Source organism: Ixodes scapularis, unplaced genomic scaffold (assembly GCF_016920785.2).
Source record: "Ixodes scapularis isolate PalLabHiFi unplaced genomic scaffold, ASM1692078v2 PGA_scaffold8__174_contigs__length_109621045, whole genome shotgun sequence".
Lineage (NCBI taxonomy): Eukaryota > Metazoa > Arthropoda > Arachnida > Ixodida > Ixodidae > Ixodes > Ixodes scapularis.
Genome location: NW_024609883.1, coordinates 40,474,606 through 40,495,158, shown reverse-complemented (window position 1 = coordinate 40,495,158; position 20,553 = coordinate 40,474,606). Strand labels below are relative to the sequence as shown.

The 20,553-nt window shown below is 47.6% G+C and overlaps 1 pseudogene; it reads right to left on the bottom strand.

Annotated features, from left to right (window-relative positions):
• Positions 1 to 2,395: 2,395 nt before the first annotated feature.
• LOC115318169 lies at positions 2,396 to 16,921 on the bottom strand (annotated as a pseudogene).
• Between the last annotated feature and the right edge of the window lie 3,632 nt (positions 16,922 to 20,553).

Sequence of the window (20,553 nt, the reverse complement as noted above, 5' to 3'; positions counted from 1 at the left end):
AACGCGGATCCGCTTCCAGTGTGAATGAGCCCTTAGAGCGGCAATATTGGAGCTTTTCGGACTGCCACAAGAGGACTCTGACTTTTGAAAAGGGTCTATTAAGAACACGTAAAGAAGAACACGAGAGCAAATGGAACGTCAGCAGTTTCAAAGAATCCGTGAAGCAAAAAAGAAAAAAGAAGTAAATTAAAAGCATAAACTCCAGGGTCGGATTTAACTTTCACAAGGCCAGACATCCACTTACCCCTTCGCAAAGGAAGCCTGGCCCGAGGGCAGGCTTCCCCTTCCCATAATCCTTTCGAATCCCCAGGGGACTCATGTAGCACCCCATTCTCTTTTCCCTTGCTCGCTCCTTCTATTTGAGAGAGGATATTCCTTCCGAAGGGGTGCTAGCGCACGCTGTGGGTGTTGTCACGCCGTCTAACTCCTTCAAACTCCCCTCTTTTCTTAGAGTGGCGCGGGGGGCTTGAAGCAGCCGCGGGGCTCGGTTGAGAAGAGTCGGACCCCGGTCGTTAACAAACGGATTGGGTTTCAGTTTGGAGCGCCGGAACCCCCCTTTTTTAGGCTTCTGTTCGCACTTGTGGCTTTTAAGTGGGTGTGATTGTGTCCGGCGTATTTCGCCGCTTAGTGTTGAAACTTCGCTTTTAATCGACGCAATAACTTAACTTGGTGGCGCCAGTCAGACAGCGAAGAAAGCATGCAGTGACTCTACAAAGAATTTGGGTTTGACCGTTGAGGTGTCGGAAGGGGGTCACGTTTACAGCTCGCTGATCATTGGGTATGAGTGTACCACGTGACAACGGGTACATTTGAAGTGATTGGTCCGTCTCTGGAGGGAAAGGAGTCCCCTACGAGTCTAGAGAAGGTCTGCCGGGAGGATTCTCGGGGATTCGTCTTTTGAGATCAGGCAGATTCGGCTCTTGAGACTGGGGGACTAAAGTATGGGTTTTAATTTTGGGAGTTTTGTCCTGTAAATAACTGTTGACTTGTTGTCGTTTTGTTCTGAAATAAACGTGGCCACACTGGCCATCGTAAACCAACCAACATCGTAATGTGTCCAGCGGGATCAAACAACTTTTAGTGTTTTTTTTTTCTTTTTTGACTTCCCGGGGGACTTGCATCGGGTGAACATCATCATCGGTCGTCACCATCCTGACCGACCGGCCCCCTCTCCCCTTAGAAAGTTGACTCAGCTTTTCTAGATTCAATGTATTTTAAATGAATCATCAAATATTCAGTCCTCTTTTATTGGCCAAGACCTGTTAACTTTTTAGTCAACAGGGCCAGCAACGAAAAGGTTGGCTTTAGCTGGAACGGCGTTCGGTAAGTTTATGTGTGGTTAGCGACAGCGTGAACTCTTTTTCTGCAGCCAAGACACATGGCCGTTCAGCACCGGTTCAGCATGGAAGGCCAACAGTGCAAGAAGGAAATGACCATTGAAAGCTCTCACGCTCTTTACTCCCTTTTAAACCGTTTGTACACGTACATGTGGACAATTGAAAATGGCACAGAATGATAATCACTGAACAAAGCATTTGTTTCACTATGTAACACCACAGAAAAAAAACACAAAAACACCATGACACAAAATTTAGCAATATGTGTAGAGGCCTCCAGAGGATAAGATTTGTCACCTGGCCGTACATAACCTATCATCTCCTTGTTATTGCAGTTATAGAACGGGGATCAAGGTATGCATGTGTTAACATTTTCAAGAACAACGCCACGGCATGGAAATGATACAGAGGGAAAGTTTTCACTGTAGTCATAAGTTACACCTTTTTTAAAAGCTTATTCAGAGGTGTCTGCTGGTCCTTCGGTGAGAGTCTTTGCAAGTGTGGCAAATACAACAGGTTGTAACAAGAAAACTAAATGCACATTCAAAGGTACACGTCACTTTCACTGATTTCAATATGACCAATCGTTGTATAAGGACAGGAATTATATTGATCACTACTGAGAAGTCATTGCTACGCTGGTCAAGTGGACCTTCGACAGGGGAGACAGAAGTTGCAATATTCTCGAGACAGCAACCTAGTGTGTAAGAACTATACAGTTGCTATTTTACTTGACGCTTTGGCACTGCAGCCTCAACGACTCGTCTAGAAAACAAAAATTCAAAATCTGCACAAACGGCTTTGCAATCTTACATTATTGATTTCTGGGGTCAATAGACATGTTTGCAGCAATGTGGAATGCATAATCTCTAACAACTTTGCCTCAAACAATTTACATGCCAAACTAACACATGCAGCATGGTCAGGAAAACAGGCATTAAAAATAGAAGATTTAGATCAATAAAATTTAGCTGAGTCGGCGCTGCGTCTGCCTTTCTTGATCTGGTCCCTCGTCCTTTGCCCTGTTTTAATTTAAAAAAAAGCAGATTGAACACATGTTAAAGCGGCGTTTTCGTAGTAGAGACGTTCGTTATAACATTTGACCATACAATGTTATTCCGTCGCATTCGTTTATTCGGTTCATGTGAGAAGATGGACCGAATAAGCTTATTCTTACGCTTATTACGTATTCCTACGCACTTAAGTATTTGACGACATAAAATGTTTCCTTTAGTTTTTACATCGGGAATAGCTGCATATGCCCCAAGAGGGTCTTCTTTTATTTTTACAACCTCATTGATAGATTCAAGTTTTGCCACTCGGCTGTTGATATTCATTATGCCTGCATTTATTTCCCTTAGTTTGTCCATTGTTTTTTTTTATATACTGTTTGCTTGATTCCCCAGATTCCTTCACAGCTACTAGTATTTCATTAAGCTTCTTAGGGCCTAGGTCTGTTTCTACATCACCAGCAGACATCAACAGTTGGGTCGAACAATGTCGTGAGACATCGTTCGACGCAACATTTTTAATGTTGTTCCACACGACGTCTCCCACGACAATGTCTGACAAAGCCCGGCCCTTTCGCTGGTTCACCAAGACGAGCTCGTAGCACTGGTCAGGGAAGAGCCAAAGCTTGAGCACGATGCCTTTGATTTGGCCACTGATGTTATCTCTGGTCTTTCTGGTGACCGTCTCGGTGAGGTCCATTTCCGGGTGGAAGATGAACGAAATGGCGGGCCCCGGTTGTGGGGCGTGTCCCAGGCAATCCGGGGCCTTGGGCGGGACAAAGAAACAAGAGTCCAGAGTTCAAGCAGATCCCACGGTCGCCTCTCCCAGGTGCGAGCCGAGGGGATCGAATGTATCTAGTTTTTTTCTTCGGCTTTTTCGTCGAGTGTCGCAGTCCGTCGAGATAAGCGCATTTCAACGCGAAAGAAATAATGTTATTTTTTCTGCTTGAAGCTTGCGTTTTTACTTAATCAAGGAAATTTTGAACTTTTTCGCCTTTGTCCCTATTTTGACAAAATCAACCCGGCGGTTGCTATTTCAGCTTAATCTCTATGGTACATTGAAAACGTTGAACCCCACTTATGAATGTCAAGGATTCGTTTTAACCTGCGTTTGGCAAAAGTAAAAACAAAACAGAACAAAATTGTTCCGTGTCTCTTTTAAAGTTTACGGCAGCTGGGACTCGCTGAACCAACCCATATAGCTCGTCCAGTCCTCGGTACAATCCTTAACGGGTATAGGAGACTGCATGTTCTAGCTTCCGAGTATGTTTTTACACTACTTGTAACATTACTATCACCATGTTAATCCTACTAACTTTTGACGCCGTTTTAGTCTCTTCCAGCATGCATTTTAATATAGACTGCCCCCTAAGTCAGTGCAGACTATAATGACTGACATGTTGAGAACGGCAGGTGGTCCTTCAGTTACCCCCACCCAGCGCGTCTGCACGTCTCCACGTGCGGTATTCCCGGGCCTGCACAACATCCCACCAGGCTCCAGCTTTGACCATCGACACTCCCCGGATACAGCCCTGAGGGATCTCACATTCCAGTCCTTACTGCCCGGACATGGGCAGTGTAAATCAGTGCTGCGGAATCGCCACTCCAGATTTGGAATGATTCCGCACATTCGCGACCACGGAAAGGAATGAAGTGGGGGCAGCACTGGGGGGAATGGAATGGGAATGCAATTAGATGCATTTTGCCCGGGACTGAATAGAAATTGAATAGGTTCGGCTGATGGCACAGTTTGCTAGCTCATAGAAATGGCTCTTGAAACAGCATTATTGCATTGGAAGTGAACGACGGCTTGATTGTCTCACTGGTTTAATGATCATTCGAGGATGAAAATGGCAGCGCCCTCAGTAGAGCAAACAAAACTGAATAGTTGTAGACGGAGAATATGTCGTTCCTGGTGCCGCGAGACGCGACAAAGCGCCTGTTGTAGTCGCGCGATTCTCATGTCGCTTTTAGCGAAGGGGTCGAACCAAAAACCGGAGAAAAACCGTTACTTTTAACTGAACCAGAACAAAACTGCAAATGAAATCGAACATTTGATATTAAACCACAAATAGAACGGAACCGTAATCTCATGTGGCAGTTACCGGTTCATTGGAAACGGTTTGGTTTAATAAAGTGTGATCCACGCCTTCTTGCGGGTGGCGACGCGAAGTCAATTAAATATTCCTGACGGTGGCATCAGCGGCTTAGTTTGACAAAACAAACGGCAGCAATGGTGAGAGCTCAATAATAATGAAACAAAATAAGCATATTTCATTTCAATGTGCATCACGAACTCACCTGGGCTAGTTAGTATAAGTGGTGGCGTACACTTTATGCTTTGTTCTAGGACGGACCGCAAAGGATGCTACAAGTCAACAGAGCCAATTCATAGCTCGGAGGGTGTATCGTGTCCAAATAGGTGAGAGGATCGACGTGGGGATCGCCAAGTCACGACACTAGAAAGTGTTAATTGGCTAGTGTAGCTCGCAGCGTCCATCGCAGTACATCGTTAGATGAAACAGTACATCTGACTGACGAGGGGCTAAAGTGCCATTATTTTGGAGTGCGCGCGTGTGCACAACTTTCTGCTAAGCAATATTTCTCAAGGAAGAAGAAGGCGAGCCTCAACATGAAAATAAAACAAAAAATTGGCGGCTGTCAGCGCGTTTGGTCTGCGGTGGCAAAATCTGTAGGCGCCGAGAGGCGAAGCCGCATTACTGCGGCGCCGATGGCCGGGACGTCGTCCAAAGCCCTGGACGCTGCTTGAAGAAAGGTTTTTTCTGTGTGCGTTTCCAGAAACAACAAGCGGCCTGTTGTCGTTTATGTTCCTTTTTGTTTTCACAGTCTCTCGACCGGACCTCGCTGTCTTTCTGCTCTTCAACTCAGTCGTTCGAGCAAGTCTTTCGGGCGTACGGTGTGGGTATAGTTTGCCGTTTAAACCTGAACGAATATCGCCGGCGTGCGGTAGTGTATCGACTGCGTGATGCCCGTTAAAAGACCTACACTCAGCAATCGTACTGCGTTGGCTAAAGTTCTCGTCTACAGTGGGTAACAATGTCGCCATAGTATGACGGACGAAACTCCTGTTGTTTAAACAACTATACGACTAATTTGTTTTTCAGGGTAGTTTGCGAGTACGGTGCATGCTACCGTCACGACTCACGGTGTCACAGTGCGTGCTGGATGATTGACATCACATGCGAGTACTGTACTTTGATAGGGTTTCCAAGTGCCTGTACAATGACGTAATTTTCATATAACGGCATTTCCATTAAAAGGTAAAGACCACAAAACTAAATTAAGCACACATTTTTTTTCCTTCCCTCGTTTCTGCAGCAGATCTTCCGATGAACTATTTTTTTTTAATGCAGATGACGCGGTGTTGAATTCACCTTTTCTTCTCACTGACTGAAAGTTTACTTTTTTTGTTTCTTGAACCGGTTTGAATTGGTTCGCGCTGGGTGGAACCGGTAACCGAACCATTATTTGAAAAGCATCACTGAACCAGAACGGAACCGGAACAAAATGCAAAGCTACTGAACTGGAACGCAAACCGAACCAGACTAATGACCGTTTCGACTCCCCGCTTTTTTTAACCCATCCTATCTTCTAGTGTTTGTATGGAACACAAATAAAGAATTGGACGGAATATGTTAGGAAATAGCAAGCACCGTGCAGCAAACGTAAACGTTCACGTTTTCAGGCGCGCTTCATAATAGGGTGCTACAGTCTCCTGTGCTGGCGCCCTCTACCGATTGCACTTTGTCAGCGGTTGTCTGTTCTGGCCGCAGTGCATGGAGATTTGGGAAAGGTATGCGCCCTGAAACTGAGGGAGCGGAGAAGACGAGAGCGCGGGGGGACGTCTGAACACCGAGCTCTGATTGGAGAGATTAGAGGGTAGACCTAGAGCTGCTGCCCTCGTCTTCACTGCAGTCGTCGAACCCGTCTGAATGCGAAAGCTAAAAGCCAGACGCCGGCATTCTGCGTTCTGATGCATTCCACGAGTGTAGTTAAGACACAGGCAGCTAGCTTTAGGTCTAATCACAAATCATTTCAACCAGAACTTGGCGTTCTAAAGTCACCACGCGCTCTTCTCTCATCTTCCTCAGTTTCTCGGCAGGTAAGCGGCGTCGATTCTAAGAACGAACGAGCGGTACTGTTGTGCAAGTATTCGAAGCCCTGGACAAACTACAGACATTTTTAAGGCCTTATCAGACAAACAAAACGCTAAATATGTATCTGTAAAGTATAACTAACGCTCGTAAAAAAAGTGTTTTTTTTATGTTTGGCGTTTGTTGCCACTCACAAGCCTTTTGCGCTAGATCGCGCGATCGATGTTTGCAGTGACACGAAGTGCCCCAAAGTGCTTTGTGCGACAACCCTTCGGCTTTGTAGAAATAGCGCTTTGAGGAAGCATTCGTACGCTTTTTCACTCGTCTCCGCGTTCTCTAACGTTAACAGCTTTATGATCCTTTTTTTCCAGAAACGCACGGTGGCTGTCAGTGGCTTGCCGTTTTCCTTACGTTTGGGGATCAGAGGAATGAAACTCTCTGGAATGGAGTTGGAATAAAATGGGGAGGTTTCCATTCCGCAACACCGGTGTAAATAAACTTTTTTTTTCTCTCTCCAGCGGAAGTTTTTTGTCTTCAACAGTGCTTCGGCATTTCGCGAGCCTCACGCGTGCTTGCGCAGCCAAAGCACGACGGAAAGCAGAGGGCCCGTCCTGGAGGTCGAACATTCGGAAGGGAACCAAACGAAATGCACCCAGTGTTGCCGTGCACGTTTGTGCGCGCCGACACCAGCCGCTCGGGGGAAGTACAAAGAAACAGCCCGCTCACCCTGACGAAAAGCATCCCTTGGTTGTCAGGGTGCCAATATTGCGCGTCGTCATTTTCCAGGACCTGGCTCATGACAAACGTCTTGAGGGAATACGACGAGAGATTCCAGCCGTACGAGTCCCTCATGGCCTGGAGAAAAATTCGGCAGTCACACTTTCGTTCGCCAGTCTGGCACTGCGATCTGACAGTTGAAAATTGGCTCGCTTAGACGTGCAGTCGAACGCGAAGAATGGGAGATGGCGCTATTCCCCGCCAAATTTTACGGGAAAATTGTGACATCGTGTCGTGCGGTACAGACACCCCGATGACATGTCACACCATATCATGTGACACCTTTGTGCCACGTGACACCAAAAGGTCGCATGGCACTGTGATGTCTTGCGACACCGTGCGACGCCACGTGAGAATGTGCTGTCGGACCAACACGACCCAGAAAGATCCGCGAAGGGTTCCCAAATACAGGCGTAATTTTAAAAAAGCCGACTCGAGACAACAGACTGTCTCGAGTTCACCACTGCGACATAACGATTGACCGCCGACTTCATTCTTTAGGCAAACTATAATCTAAAGTGTAAAAAGAAAAAAAAAATAATGTTTTTTGTCCATGAACCCCCCCCCCCCCCCCCCGAAAAAAAAAGGAAACAAAACACAATCTAGGTTTATTTAGCCTTTCATTTTTATAGGGATATTTCTTTACTCAAATGGTGCTGATTCCCCTTATAGTGTTAATACACACCAAACAGATGGCAACGCCTTTCAATAGAGGGGGCAGCGTCCCCTTGCCAAAACCATGGCAGCTACGTTTTCGTCTACGGAGGTCCTCTCATGTACATCTCGGAATGTTCACGGTACCTTGAGTAAGCGAATGATGGGCTTCACACAACCCTTGTCTTCGATGAGCCTCTTTTCCATATTCGGGAAGTGCAGCCGCCATAGGTGGGACTTGGGCATGGACATGGGAGGCTTGGGAATCAGGAACCAGTTGCAGTCCTTCAGTAGGAAAGAAGATAGAAAAGTAAACACTGCAATAACAAGGAGCTCTAGATAAAAAAAAAAGGAAAGCCGTTTACAACTCCCTGCAACGCCGAATTGGAGCGCAGCTCTTGAGGAGGAGGAGGGAAGGGTACTAAGGGGAGAGTAGACCCCTCCTCCTCCTCCTCCTTCTCCACCTCGTCCCCTCATTCTTGAATATGCTCCGGGGGTTCACCTTACTTCGGGGGGAGGGGTCACGTGACCTCGGGGGAGGGGTGTCACGTGACCGGGGGGAGGGGGGTTACGTGACCTCGGGGAGGGGGTCACGTGACTTGGGGAGCCGTGACCTTGGGGGTCACGTGACCTTGGGGTTACATGACCTTGGGGTGACCTTGGAGGGTCGCTGGGGGTCACGTGAACTTAGGGGTCACGTGACCTTGGTGGGTCCCGTGGCCTTGGGGTGGCCTTGGGGGGGGGTGGGGTCACGGGACCTCGCGGTTACGCCGACGGCGACGGCGACGCCGACGCCGCTCAAGCCGGAAACGGGCGCCTAAGAGCTGCGCTCTAAAATTTAATAAGAGAAAACAACAAACCGTCAGTCCTAATCAAGATTAAAAATTAAAACAGCGCGAGGACACGGACAAGCACAAGAAGGTAGGCGAACAAGGCGCGTTGTTCGTCTACCTTATTGTTCTTGTAGACGAACAAGCGCCTTGTTCATCTACCTTCTTGTTCTCCTCCGTGTCCTCGCGCTGTTTTAATTTTTAGTCATGAAATACCAACTAGCCCGAAACTTCCACGTTAGTCAACTTCATACCTAATCAAGAGTGAGTTAGGTAATCTGGTCGCTGGGCTCTTGCAGTCTCAGCCAGTGATAAGCTCCACAGTTCCAATTGCATGGCGTGTGTCATATATTCTTATCATCTCTAGTCATGGCGTCATCTTCCATACCCCTGGTCATTTCTGTGTGATTCTGTGTGACTCGTAATCTCAGGGAAGGTTGGCTCCTACAGGTAAGAAGATTGATTTATCAAAATGACAAGGAGGCTAAGCAAGCATGACCTCCCTGCTAGTTGTGTACGCGGCCCCTTTTCCCACTTTTGTTTTCCTGTGCATGTAGCCAGATTCGATTGATTGGTCGTTAAAGGAACATTGAAGTGAATTCCAAGCCAGAATGTAATAGATATTTTGGGATTGCATTTTCCCACAGATTTTCATTGAGTTATATGTACAAGAGGGGCTTTGCAGCAGCCAAAAATCCAAAACCTAGGAACATCAAGAAGTTTGTAGCTTGCGGCGCTCCAACACCCATGACCACTGCTATGGCGATGTAGTCAAATTGTGAAGGCGAAGTAAAAATATTTTGGGTGAAATTCACGATTTTCAAAAGAACTGTGGCCTTTTGTTAGAAAGGGTGAACTTATGGGGACTTGCTTTGAGGATTCCTAGATAAAAAGGGCAAGATTAAAGGGGTAAGAAACCAGCATCTTTGAACGAACTTGGGAACAAAAGATAAGCCACATTGTGCACAGGAAGGACTATTTTAGAAGTGAATCTAGGTTCCTGCCAACGAGATCCAACAATATATAGCTTCATCGCTCAAGAGATGAGCTCAAGCTTGCTCATGCCATGATCACGCACACTTTCTACCAAAACTTTTAAACCGGCGACTTCTGAAAATGGTAGCTTATGTATGGGCATGAACTGTGACTTATGTTTTGGTCACACATGCAGCTGCTTCCCACCAGTATGATGAAAGTAATTCCCACGAGGAAGAAAACAAGAGGGACAAAGGACGAACACGAATCTCCAAACAAAGCTAGGTGACTGGCGCGCGACCGAAGAAATCCGCCAGCTCCTGGATCGCACCAGGGACCTCTCCATTTCCAATGAAGCAGTCTGCCAGCCGAGCTAACCAGAAGTTAGACGTCAGCAGAGCAAACGGGTTTTATCAACTGCCACTAGACTAACACCAATCAGGGCGAACGACTTGCATTTTTAAGGTATTAATTAATATGCAATTAAATGGAAAGGTGCAAGCGAGCTGGACAATAGTGCAGAATGCAATACATAGTTATGAGCTACAAAAGTGTTTTTATACCTCTAAAGAGCGTTGAGAATCCTAACTCATATTTCTGAAAGAGCTTATTCCCAAAACCGATCAATTTTAAACCAGAACCAATTCTTTGATCGTCATCATCACCGGCACGGGGTGTCACGTGAAAATGTTGTGTCCTTAATCGCCTGCTGCTGGTTCAAACATCTCCGAGTTGTCTGAGTTGCTCGTCCGTTTCGAGCCGGACGCGATCTGAGCAATTCGTCTTGTACATGGGATAGCCAGAGGAACTGCTCGCCAGCAACGCCGGAATTGCTGGGAAAGTTTTCTTGTCTGAAGCGGGCCTAAGGGCGCCCTGCCCCGGAGGTCACCCATCCCGTTTCTCTTGGTAAATATTCATAGCATCGTCACTTTAGACCAGATCGCTTGCACCTTACATTCATTTGCATTATCAATACCACCTGTCTCCCCAAAGAAGTTTACTACAAGAGTCGCTCGACCGTTTTGACGCCTTTCCGATGTCAAGCTCGCATGTCTGTTTTTTGATTATTATTATTATGTTATTATTATTATAAGGGCGGCAGTCGAGAGCAATGACAAAGCTGTACGCATCCAAGACTAAACTCCGAATGCTCTACAAATGCTCACCTCTGGTAACATATTAGCCATCCAGCCTTTCTTCTGGACGCCTGTGGGCCAACTAGGGTGGCGAAATTCTATCACAGGCACGAGGTCTACGTCAATCTGGTTGCCATTTTTGAGTTTGATATGAAGTGTCACGGCAGGGCCGTGCTGCCTCAGCCGTATCTGAAAAAAAAAGAAAAACGTAAAAAACAATCCTCTCCCTCCATCTTTTTTTTTTTTTTTTCACAAACGGAAAGTCCTTAATGGCTCAATAGACCACCTTCCTCTCGGGAAATAAAACTTTGAGCCTGTCCCAGCTGGAAATTTAACTTAATTTAAACATGCACAACTTCAGCCAATATTTCAGGTCATTGCCATTGTAAGTTTTACTGTGTCCTTCTCCCCGGCGTAGGCCTTTGTGGAGGCTCGCAACTCCCGCTTGAGTGCCTCGGCATCTCGGTAAGACAAGAGAAGGTCGGCTATGGCGGCTCAATCTGGCGCGCGCTGAGAGCGTCTATACAATGCAACCCACTTGTAACGATAATGAGAAAACCCGAAATTTTAATCGTCGTAATCGTTGTATCTGGACTAGAAACTGATCGTTATCGGCGGTATATCGTTAAATGTGGTAAGGTCATAAATGGATTGCACTGTACCACGTTTCATCTTAGGACAGACCGCAACGAATGCTGCAAGCCGTTGAAGGCAATCCAATGGCGTGCGAGCGTCACACGACCTTTCAGAGGAACGCAGTGACGTGTGGGGTGCGAAGTCTCGGAATGAGGTAAAGTTTCGTTAAATAGAATCTTTTCGAAATTCAGTGCCATCTGGGGGTTTAGAAAGCAGTTTCACTTTCGACATACTGATGGTGGTCATAAAACTGCAGTTTATCGGGCACCGTCACCTTCGCACGTCAGTAGCACGCGAGAATAATCCATTCTTGATTTGTTTCGGTTTCCATTATGCAAACACAAGAACTGATCCATGAGCCCCTCGATTCAATTTATGTCATCAAAGGAGACCAAACTTGTGCCGAGAGATTGGTAGGACCAGACCCCGAAAGAAACACTTAAGCAGTCATTTTATTCAATTCGTGCTTTTTGTTATACTGATATCTCGCACGTACAGGCCTCGTATGTCCTACACTTGGTAGTACTTTCTTCAACTTCTTTCTTCGTCGGTCTCAATGAGTCCGCCATTAGGGGCTGGCATACACCGAGATGGTGATAGTGATCAAAGTTGCTACACTGAATTTAGCAAAGGCAAAAAGGGTCTATTGGGTGCGTCGAAACCAAGTTTCGAGCTCCGAAGCAAAACAGAACGCGCATAGAAAAACCGACTCGCGAATGGTGGAATTCGAATGCCCAACCACAACTACCGCGGACAGCCCTCACCTTTTCAATGGCCGAGCAGGGCCCAGAGGAGACGACGTAGGTCCCGAGAACAGAGCCGAGAACCGATTCGAGCCACCGCGTGACCCTGTCTGGAACGAGCCTCCTCTCGCCATCCATCCAATCCAGCAGGAGCGGAACCCACTTGGCGTCCCCCTCCCGGTGCAGCCTGTCCACGGCTGCCGGACTGACTTCGTAGCCGACGTGGCCGGGACATCCGTGCGACGCCTGGAAGGTGCGATTGACGTCGTTCAGAGGACGTACCTGGTACGTAGTTCCGCAGGGTACGGCCACTGACGAGGTGAGAAAAGAAGGGATGAGCTTCGCCTGTCTCGTCTCCAGTGCCTGCTTCCTACCTTCAACAATGCTTCAACGTATTGTGCACTTCGAGCGCGCACGCGCAGCCAAAGCACTGTGGAAGACATGGAGCATGTGCTGGAGGCTGGGCATTCGAACGACATGGCCTGCCGTTCTCGCTTTGTAAGGGACTCAATCATAATCATCACCAAAGCGCTCGTGAAGGACTAGCGGCGTCATACGTATCCTGCGGTATGCAATCTTTCCGTTAAAAAAAGTGAAAGCCGTTTACGACTCCCTGTAACGCCGAATTGCGGTGCAGCTCTTGAGGAGGGGAGGAAGGTACTGAGGGAAGGGTAGACTCCTCCTGCTCCTCCTTCTCCTCCTCCTCCCCTCATTCTTTAATATGCTCCGGGAGGTCACCTGACCTCGGGGGGAGGGGGGTGACGTGACCTCGGGGGGGGGGGGGGGGGATTGTCACGTGACTTCGGGGGTCACGTGACCTTGGGAGGTCACGTGGCGTGGGGGTCACGTGACCTTGAGGTGACCTCGGGGGGTCGCGTGAACTTGGGGTGACCTTGGTTACGACGACGGCGACGGCGACGCCGACGCCGCTCAAGCCGGAAACGGGCGCCTAAGAGCTGCGCTCTAAATTGAAGGACGTTTACAAATCTCTGTAACGCGAAATTAGAGCGCAGCTCTTGAGGAGGAGGGGGGAGGGTACGGGGGGGAGGGTATGCCCCTCTTTCTCCTCGATGACTTTCCCTCCTCCCACAGTTTCCCCGCCAAATTTAGCTGAAAAGTTGATGCCAGGTGACCGCAACAGCAATTCAATTCCCCGCTAAATGTGAATTGAATTGCTGTTGAGGTCACGTGAACTTAATTTTCCTGCTAAATTTAGCGCGGTTAGGCCGACACCGCGTCGCCCGGAACCTGGCGCCTAAGAGCTGCGCTCTAAAAGCACGTAGCTCGCCCTTGAATTGGGTTCTTTCTTGTGCCTTTCCTATCTCGAAATAGCCTTTCAGAAAGGCGACTTGGTCATTCAACAGCAACCTGACTCGCACAAAATGAGACAACCGATTCTAGTGAAGCCGACACTTGATTTGTCAACTGCCATGTTGTATCTTTCTGCAGACTAGTACAATAATGTGAGACAACGGGTTAAATATTACTGTAGGGTAACCTGCACTAACACCTAACTGCACACACAAAAAAAAAACTTTGAAAGGACAGGCCTATGGTCAATATGTTGACTCAATAAACACGCTAGTAAGTGATTGTCCCCTCACATATATATTAAAAAACCCGTCTGTTTATTTGCGTATGACCACGAATGACTTCACCCCGCTGCTTTAATCCGATGATACCGTCAATATACGTAAAAAATTAGTTAATAATAAACGATGGTTGTCACCGGTGCAGCTGCAAAACTTACGGTGAATTCGTCCTTCTCGAAAGGTAGGTTCAGCACAAGGTCAATGTCAAACTCGTCTGCCTTTTTGATCCACAGCCCGTCATTGTAGCTTCCGGTGAATTCGAGCCTGGGAAGCAGCACATAGAAGTATGAGTCCTTACGAATGTTTGTGTGCTCTCAATCAATGGTTCCCACTTGATTTTAGTCCTTTTACAGTTGTCGCCGTACATGAGGCGGTGATTTCATACTTGAAATTTCCCGCACAAACGCCATACAATGTGCAACCCGACAGGTGTACGGTGTTAAAAAAAAAAAAAAAAGATTGGTTTGCTCTGTATGTTTATACAGCCTTGATGGAGATACGCCACGACGGGTAATCGGTCTCTTAGCTGTAGATGAGAAATTTAGCCAGTGCGGTACAACCGCTAACCTGGGATTTTTAACGTGCATCACGCACTAGTGATTACATGAACGCGTACCGGTACGAAACTCATCCAGATCGAAACGGGCGGGGGCGGTGGGGAATCGAACCCAGGAGGTTCCCAGCGCAAGCGTTCGCTTCACACTCCGAGCTAAGACGCGTTATCCCACTTGATCCCCTTGTACGGTGTTTTGCTTTGCTGTGGCTATTTATAGTTTCAAAGCAAAATAATTCGCGCACCTGATACGCCCGGAATTGTCGCTTCTCATGTCAACTGTTCGGACGATAGTGGCAATCGGAGCGCCGGCTATTTAGGTTAAGATTTTTTCACACTATTCAAATATAAGTTCAGATGATGAGAGATTATCAGCCGATGAAGAAGATTTGTAGAGTACCTTCGGTTCAGAATCAGAGATCCCCAGAGGGTCGCAGACGCTGACATGTCAAAGTGAAATCGAATGAAAGAAAGGCGACATTTCCTCCTCAATATTCGCATTTGATGCTTCTCAACTGGAACAGCTTGCAAGTGCTGTTTGTGCTCCCATAAAATAAGATATAAAAAAATCCTGCACATTGATTCTTTCTTGGTCCTCCCCTTGAAAAACAAAAATCTTTTCTACAAGATTTCTACAAAATCTTGTAGAAAAGAATCGCGAAAGGAATTTAAGAAAAATAAAAAGTTAAAAGGTCCTCAATAACGCACGCAACGTTTTCAAGGGCATGGGAACCAGAGTGTTCCCTATTTAAGGACAAGCAGTTTTATGAAGACTACCGTATTGAGTCGAAGGAAAGAAGTTCTATCCTTCTCTTCTAAAGAGAATGCTTCTGCCTTCTCAACACGAGAAAGCAGACACTTATTTTTGCATATTTTAGCTTGCAAATGAGGAGGCTTTGATTATAAAATTGCCTAGTTCCACCGCCAATTTAAAGCCCACTAAAGAAGAGCAATTCCCTCACGTCTTGAAAAGCAGATGGAAGAGAGGATCCTTCCGCTTCATCTGAACTAAGATGTCGTCCAACAGGCTGTTCAGAATGGTAACATTGGTGGCGGTGACTTCGCTGTTCAGCTTGAGCGACGCATAGATCGACTGAAGCTGAGGCTTCAGCTTGGCGTTCAGATCGCTCTCAGCGTGGTCGAATGGCAGAGATAAACTTACTGTTAGCGGTCTACCAGAATTGGGTTCGTTTTCTCTGGTTCCCTGCACAGTGACATAGCAGAGACAATTTCAGCGCACTTCAAATTGAGGCGGCCATCCTGCCCTTGGCGCACCAGACATCCGAAATTGGCCACGGTAAACCTAGAGCCACTGAATGATCCAAGAGTAGAAGAACCTCACATGCTTCTGTTCGGAACGGCGGAGCAGTGCTTGAATATCGACGGCTACGGTGTGGTGGCACTCTGCAATCAGATTCAGTAGGGCAGACAAACCATAAATAGCCTTCTTCTTTTTTGTCCGATCGCCTTCCGAGTTTCGTCGAACTCTGAATAAATGTACTGTACCTCACCACGTTTCCAGAGTTCTAGTACGCGCACGTTTCTTTATATCTCGCTTAGTTCCTCTAGAGCGCCGAGGCGCCCAGCCACGGCCGATGTCGTGCGGAACTCGGAGAACATTCACTGGCTCTAGGGGAAGTCACGTGAGGGACGAAAACTCCGCATGTTAGAAAGTGAAGCAAACAGAGTTTTCTGAAGAAGCAAAATGTAGAGGGCGAAGCAGTTGGGTGGCGTGAACCGTGAACACCTGCTCAAAAACGGCATGCGCTAATGGCTCGCACGCAGCCTATTTCAATGGCGCTTTCAATGTATAGACAAAAAGGAGTACTCTTACTTCAAAAACCACCAGCTAATGGCTCGTGGTTTTTGGAAGTACTAGCACTTCCGTTGCCTGAAACATCAAGAGAATAGTGGGGTTGACCACAAGCGTGGCTTTCCCAACTATGTTGGAACAAACTTACCCAAGTTCTTTTCCAACCTCTAAAATATTAGTCGAAGGCATTTAGGTTTGCTGTAAACGTGTCATATCTATGTTTATATGGTACCATAGGCGAAGCTCTGTCCACACAAATTTTCACCCGAGTTTTCTTCTTTGCAAGTGTCATGCCAAGCGGGCATGACGACGAATTGCCTGCCGTTACGCGATTACATATGTCGATATCGCACGGAGCAGTCGGTTCGTCAACCAACTTATCAATTTTCTTCGCAGCTTCCGATCGATTTTCATTCGTCACCGGCGGAACGTTCTGGATTTCTATGTTGTGGTTTAGAGAGTATTGCTTGCAGCGCTAGCCGACTTGCATTCGGTTTAGCTTGTTTTTTAAGGTTGCACATTCTTCGCGAAGATGAGCGTTTTCGGTTCCCAAACTATCATGTTTTTTTTTTCTTTTTTCTTCTTAACCCGTATTTTCTGAAAAAAAACTTGGTTGAAACTTTGGAGACTGACCTTTATCACTCCGAGTTCTTTTCGCATTTCTCTCTCGAAAGCACAACGAAAGCCTCTTAGTTCTTGCCATAACTCTGTTTTAATGTTTTCACAGAATTTAGCGAAGTCTGCTGTCATTGTACAACTTACTAAACAAGAACGCAGAAGAGCAAAACACTAAGTGGCAGCAGCGTCCGCGCTACAAGAGACAAACGGATATGCGATAAAAAGATTTGTTCCCAACCTGTAAACAGGAGTACGGCACGAGTTTCCTGCAACTTTTCGCTGCCGCCGCTGACAAAGAAAGTGTCGCCTCTCGAAGGCTCCCTTCAGCTGCTTGTGGTGCTGACATTTTTCTGCCAGCCTGTCTTGGTTTAATCCATGGCAGCTTATCCCAAAAAGATGACGGTTCGTTCGGGACAGGATTGTAGATGAGTCTGTAAACAGGAGAACGGGAGTCTTCTGCAACCTTCCGCTGCCGCCGCTGCCAAAGAAATCTTGTATCTAATCATGCCCAGTAAGCTTTTAGTGTAAAATGTGCACTCCATTGTGCACACTGCTTCATCAAGTGGTGTCCAACATCTACCTGCCGCTAACCTTCCTAAATATATCATGACAGAGCGCCAAGAAGCCGTCACCAAATTTAGAGGTCAGATGCGAGACATTGGCTGATCACCGTGCGACAACTTAAGGAAATGTATGCTGTAAAGACGAAACAAATTCAGTGAAAAGCCAATCACGTGCATGGAGTAGTGCTTATTGCTTCAAAAGTACGAGCTCGAAAAGGGACCTCACAGATCTCGACTCATAGGCAGCGCAATAAAGAATAAAACTGTACTTACGTCGCTCCCGCTCGTCGTCGATCGTTCATATGCCAGTTGAACAACCGTTGATGGCAGAAATCTTGAAGTGCTAGACGATTTTTAGCGTAGCCGCGGTCAAAGAGGGCGCGAAATAGAGGAGCAGCGAAATGGAAAAAGCGCGCCATGGGCTCAGATAGATGGATGGATGCTGAATAAATCCCAATGTCTGTACCGTGGCGGTGCCCTTTATATACATGGCTTGCACTGACGTCACATCTCATACCTTTGACCACAATGTAAGAGGAGGAGAGGGAAGCTGTCCTTGTAAGAATTTTGAAGGACGGGTTAATCTACTACGATCTTCTACAGGAGGTGAATAGCGACGCTTGTGTCGACGTGGGTGTGAGTCCCCGTGCTCTTCTTCGCGTTCGAACTGTTGATTCCAGATGTTCCTGGCAATGTCTGACTAGTTGAGCGGCCTCAGCGAAATTACCGAGGCTCGTTACACAGCAGAACTTCGCGTGAATAATAGGCGCGTTAAGTCCGTGCTCCAGAGCGCCAGAGTTTGGCGCTCCTTTCACTCAACGGACAGGAGTGGGCCCGTTCACACACTGGCGTTCGGAGCGACCACTACGCTTAGGAACGAATGCGACCGGTTGGAACGACGAGTTTCCATACCAGCGAAGTGCCAAACTGCCGTTTCGTTCGTGTTCGTTCGCAACGCAAGGAGTTGAGCCGGGCTGAATGTTTTCCTAACTCATGTTCACAAGCGAACCGGAGCGCCCCTGGCGGACGCCTCCGGCGCCGCGCATGCACGATGGGAGTGTTGGCAAGAAGCTCGCTGTCGCCCATAAACAAACCACTAGAATAGGATGTTGTCGGCGTCGGTGTGAGTCCCCGCGCTCTTTTTCGCGTTGGAATTGTTGGTTTTGCGTCTTCCTGGCAATGTCTGACTACTTGAGCGGCCCAAGCGAAAATAACGAGTCTCGTTACACCGCAAAACATGGCGTGAATATTGTAACATGCGGCAATTCATTCCGCTTGGACGCCGCAGAATGGACGATACAGCCTTATTCACATGGTGAGGTTCTGCTCGTTATTTTCAGTCATAACGTCGCTCGGGCTGCAAAAGGCTGAACCGTAACTGAGATGTCGACGTCGATACTAAAAATTGCAAGCAGAATCAGACAGATTAAATCAGGCATAACAATCGGTGACGGCCACTGGTAACAATTATCAAGATATCCCTTTAACTACAGTTTACACCGGACCTACTTACCCGAAGCAACCTTCAAACTTAAACGTTTTTTGAGGTCTGCACTTCTTATCGGAATTACCGGTTCAACGCTTGGTCTACGGGCCGCTGTCGTTTGGACGAGCAGACGACAAGCAGAAATGTTTGAGTGAGTAGACGACAGCTCGAACGATGAGGCGGCCGTTTGTGTTTATGTGTTTATTTTTCCACCTTGTAAAAATACAAATGGAGGGGCTGTGGAAAAAAAAAAAAAAAAACGCTGCGTTTAGCAGTTTGACGAGCCCACAGTCCCTGCATTAATGGCAACCAAGCAGCACTACGGTGCAAGTTGGCGGTTTTCCCGCGTTCATTCTGGAACAATACAAATAAATCTGACGATCACAAGTATCCGTGAATTCAATCCTAAGTGCTTTCCGCCCAAGCAATCGTGGTCCGACGGCGTCTGTTTTTCCTTTTTCGCGGCCCCTGTTCACGTTTTCGGACGAACCGAGCAGGCAGAAAACGCATGAAAACTGACCTTCAAACCTTTCCCGACTCTTTTGGTAAAGGCTCAGTCGCGGCGTTTTGACAAGAAGGCAAGTTTTGTCCGGTTTCTTCCGAAGTAACGCAATAATGCACGCGCCCCATGGCCGCTTCCGCCCACAGCCTCAGACCGGAAGTGCGTCCGACGCGCCACCACCGCGCCGTGACGTAACACAGGCGGGTTCGGGAACGAAGGGAGCGACCACACCGACAGACAATAGGGAGTTTTCGTAGATCGTTTTCGCCGTCCCGCAAGGCCCTCCGCAACCCGCTACGATAGCGGGAACTCCACAGTCAAGGCTATCGGCGCGCAGGCGCAGTAGCAACTTCTTCGTTACGGAACGCTTAGCGGAGGGGGCAACGCGGTCTACGAAAACTCCCTAATCACAGGTCAGCGCGTTGCATGCCGGTGGTGCCGGTCGCTTTTCCTGTTATCGGCACACATAGCGTCGGTGGTGATCGTCGACGTGGTCGGCGTAGTGGAAGCTCATCGTTCAGCGGGAAAAGCGCAATCCTTAGGCGCGTGAATTCGGCCCTCCTTTACCTTTATCTGACCGCTCCGAGTTTCACATTCCGAGCGCTGCAACTACACGACGCATGGCGTACAGGAGCGCAAAATAACGAAACTAGGGACGAGCCGAACGAGCTCCTGCCGACCGCACGGTTATGGCGAACCCGCCATCTCGTGGATGCGGCTGGCAGAAGCCGAAATGATTTCGAAGCGAAAAATTAATTAGGCCTGTGTGGAGCGGCAGAGTAAGAGACGGTGACGTTATGAAGTTTCTACGAACGTTTTAATATTTCTGAAACGTTTCAGGACTCTCTTCCAGCACATTGGTGAAAAGTTACCTCGGCCGACCTACCTAGTGACCGTGCATGCTGTTCAGATATAAATTTAAGATATCAACATATTTGAACCCGCTTGTCTACGGAGGAAATCCTCAGACTTGTCGGGTATTTCGTAGTTCCGTCTAAAAGCACGAGACGGAAGCTGTCGATGTGGCCGATACCGGCACATCGTCATTCAATACACAGTACGGCAGTTCGTTTTCAGGCGAGAAGCATGAACAAACCTTTTCCGCGACGCTAATCGCAGCATCGCGCAGCCGCATAAAGGAGGCGCAAACGCGAAGGCGCCCGAGGGCGCCGATCCGAAACGGTCGGGCAGTCGTAGATAACGCGCTCGTTGC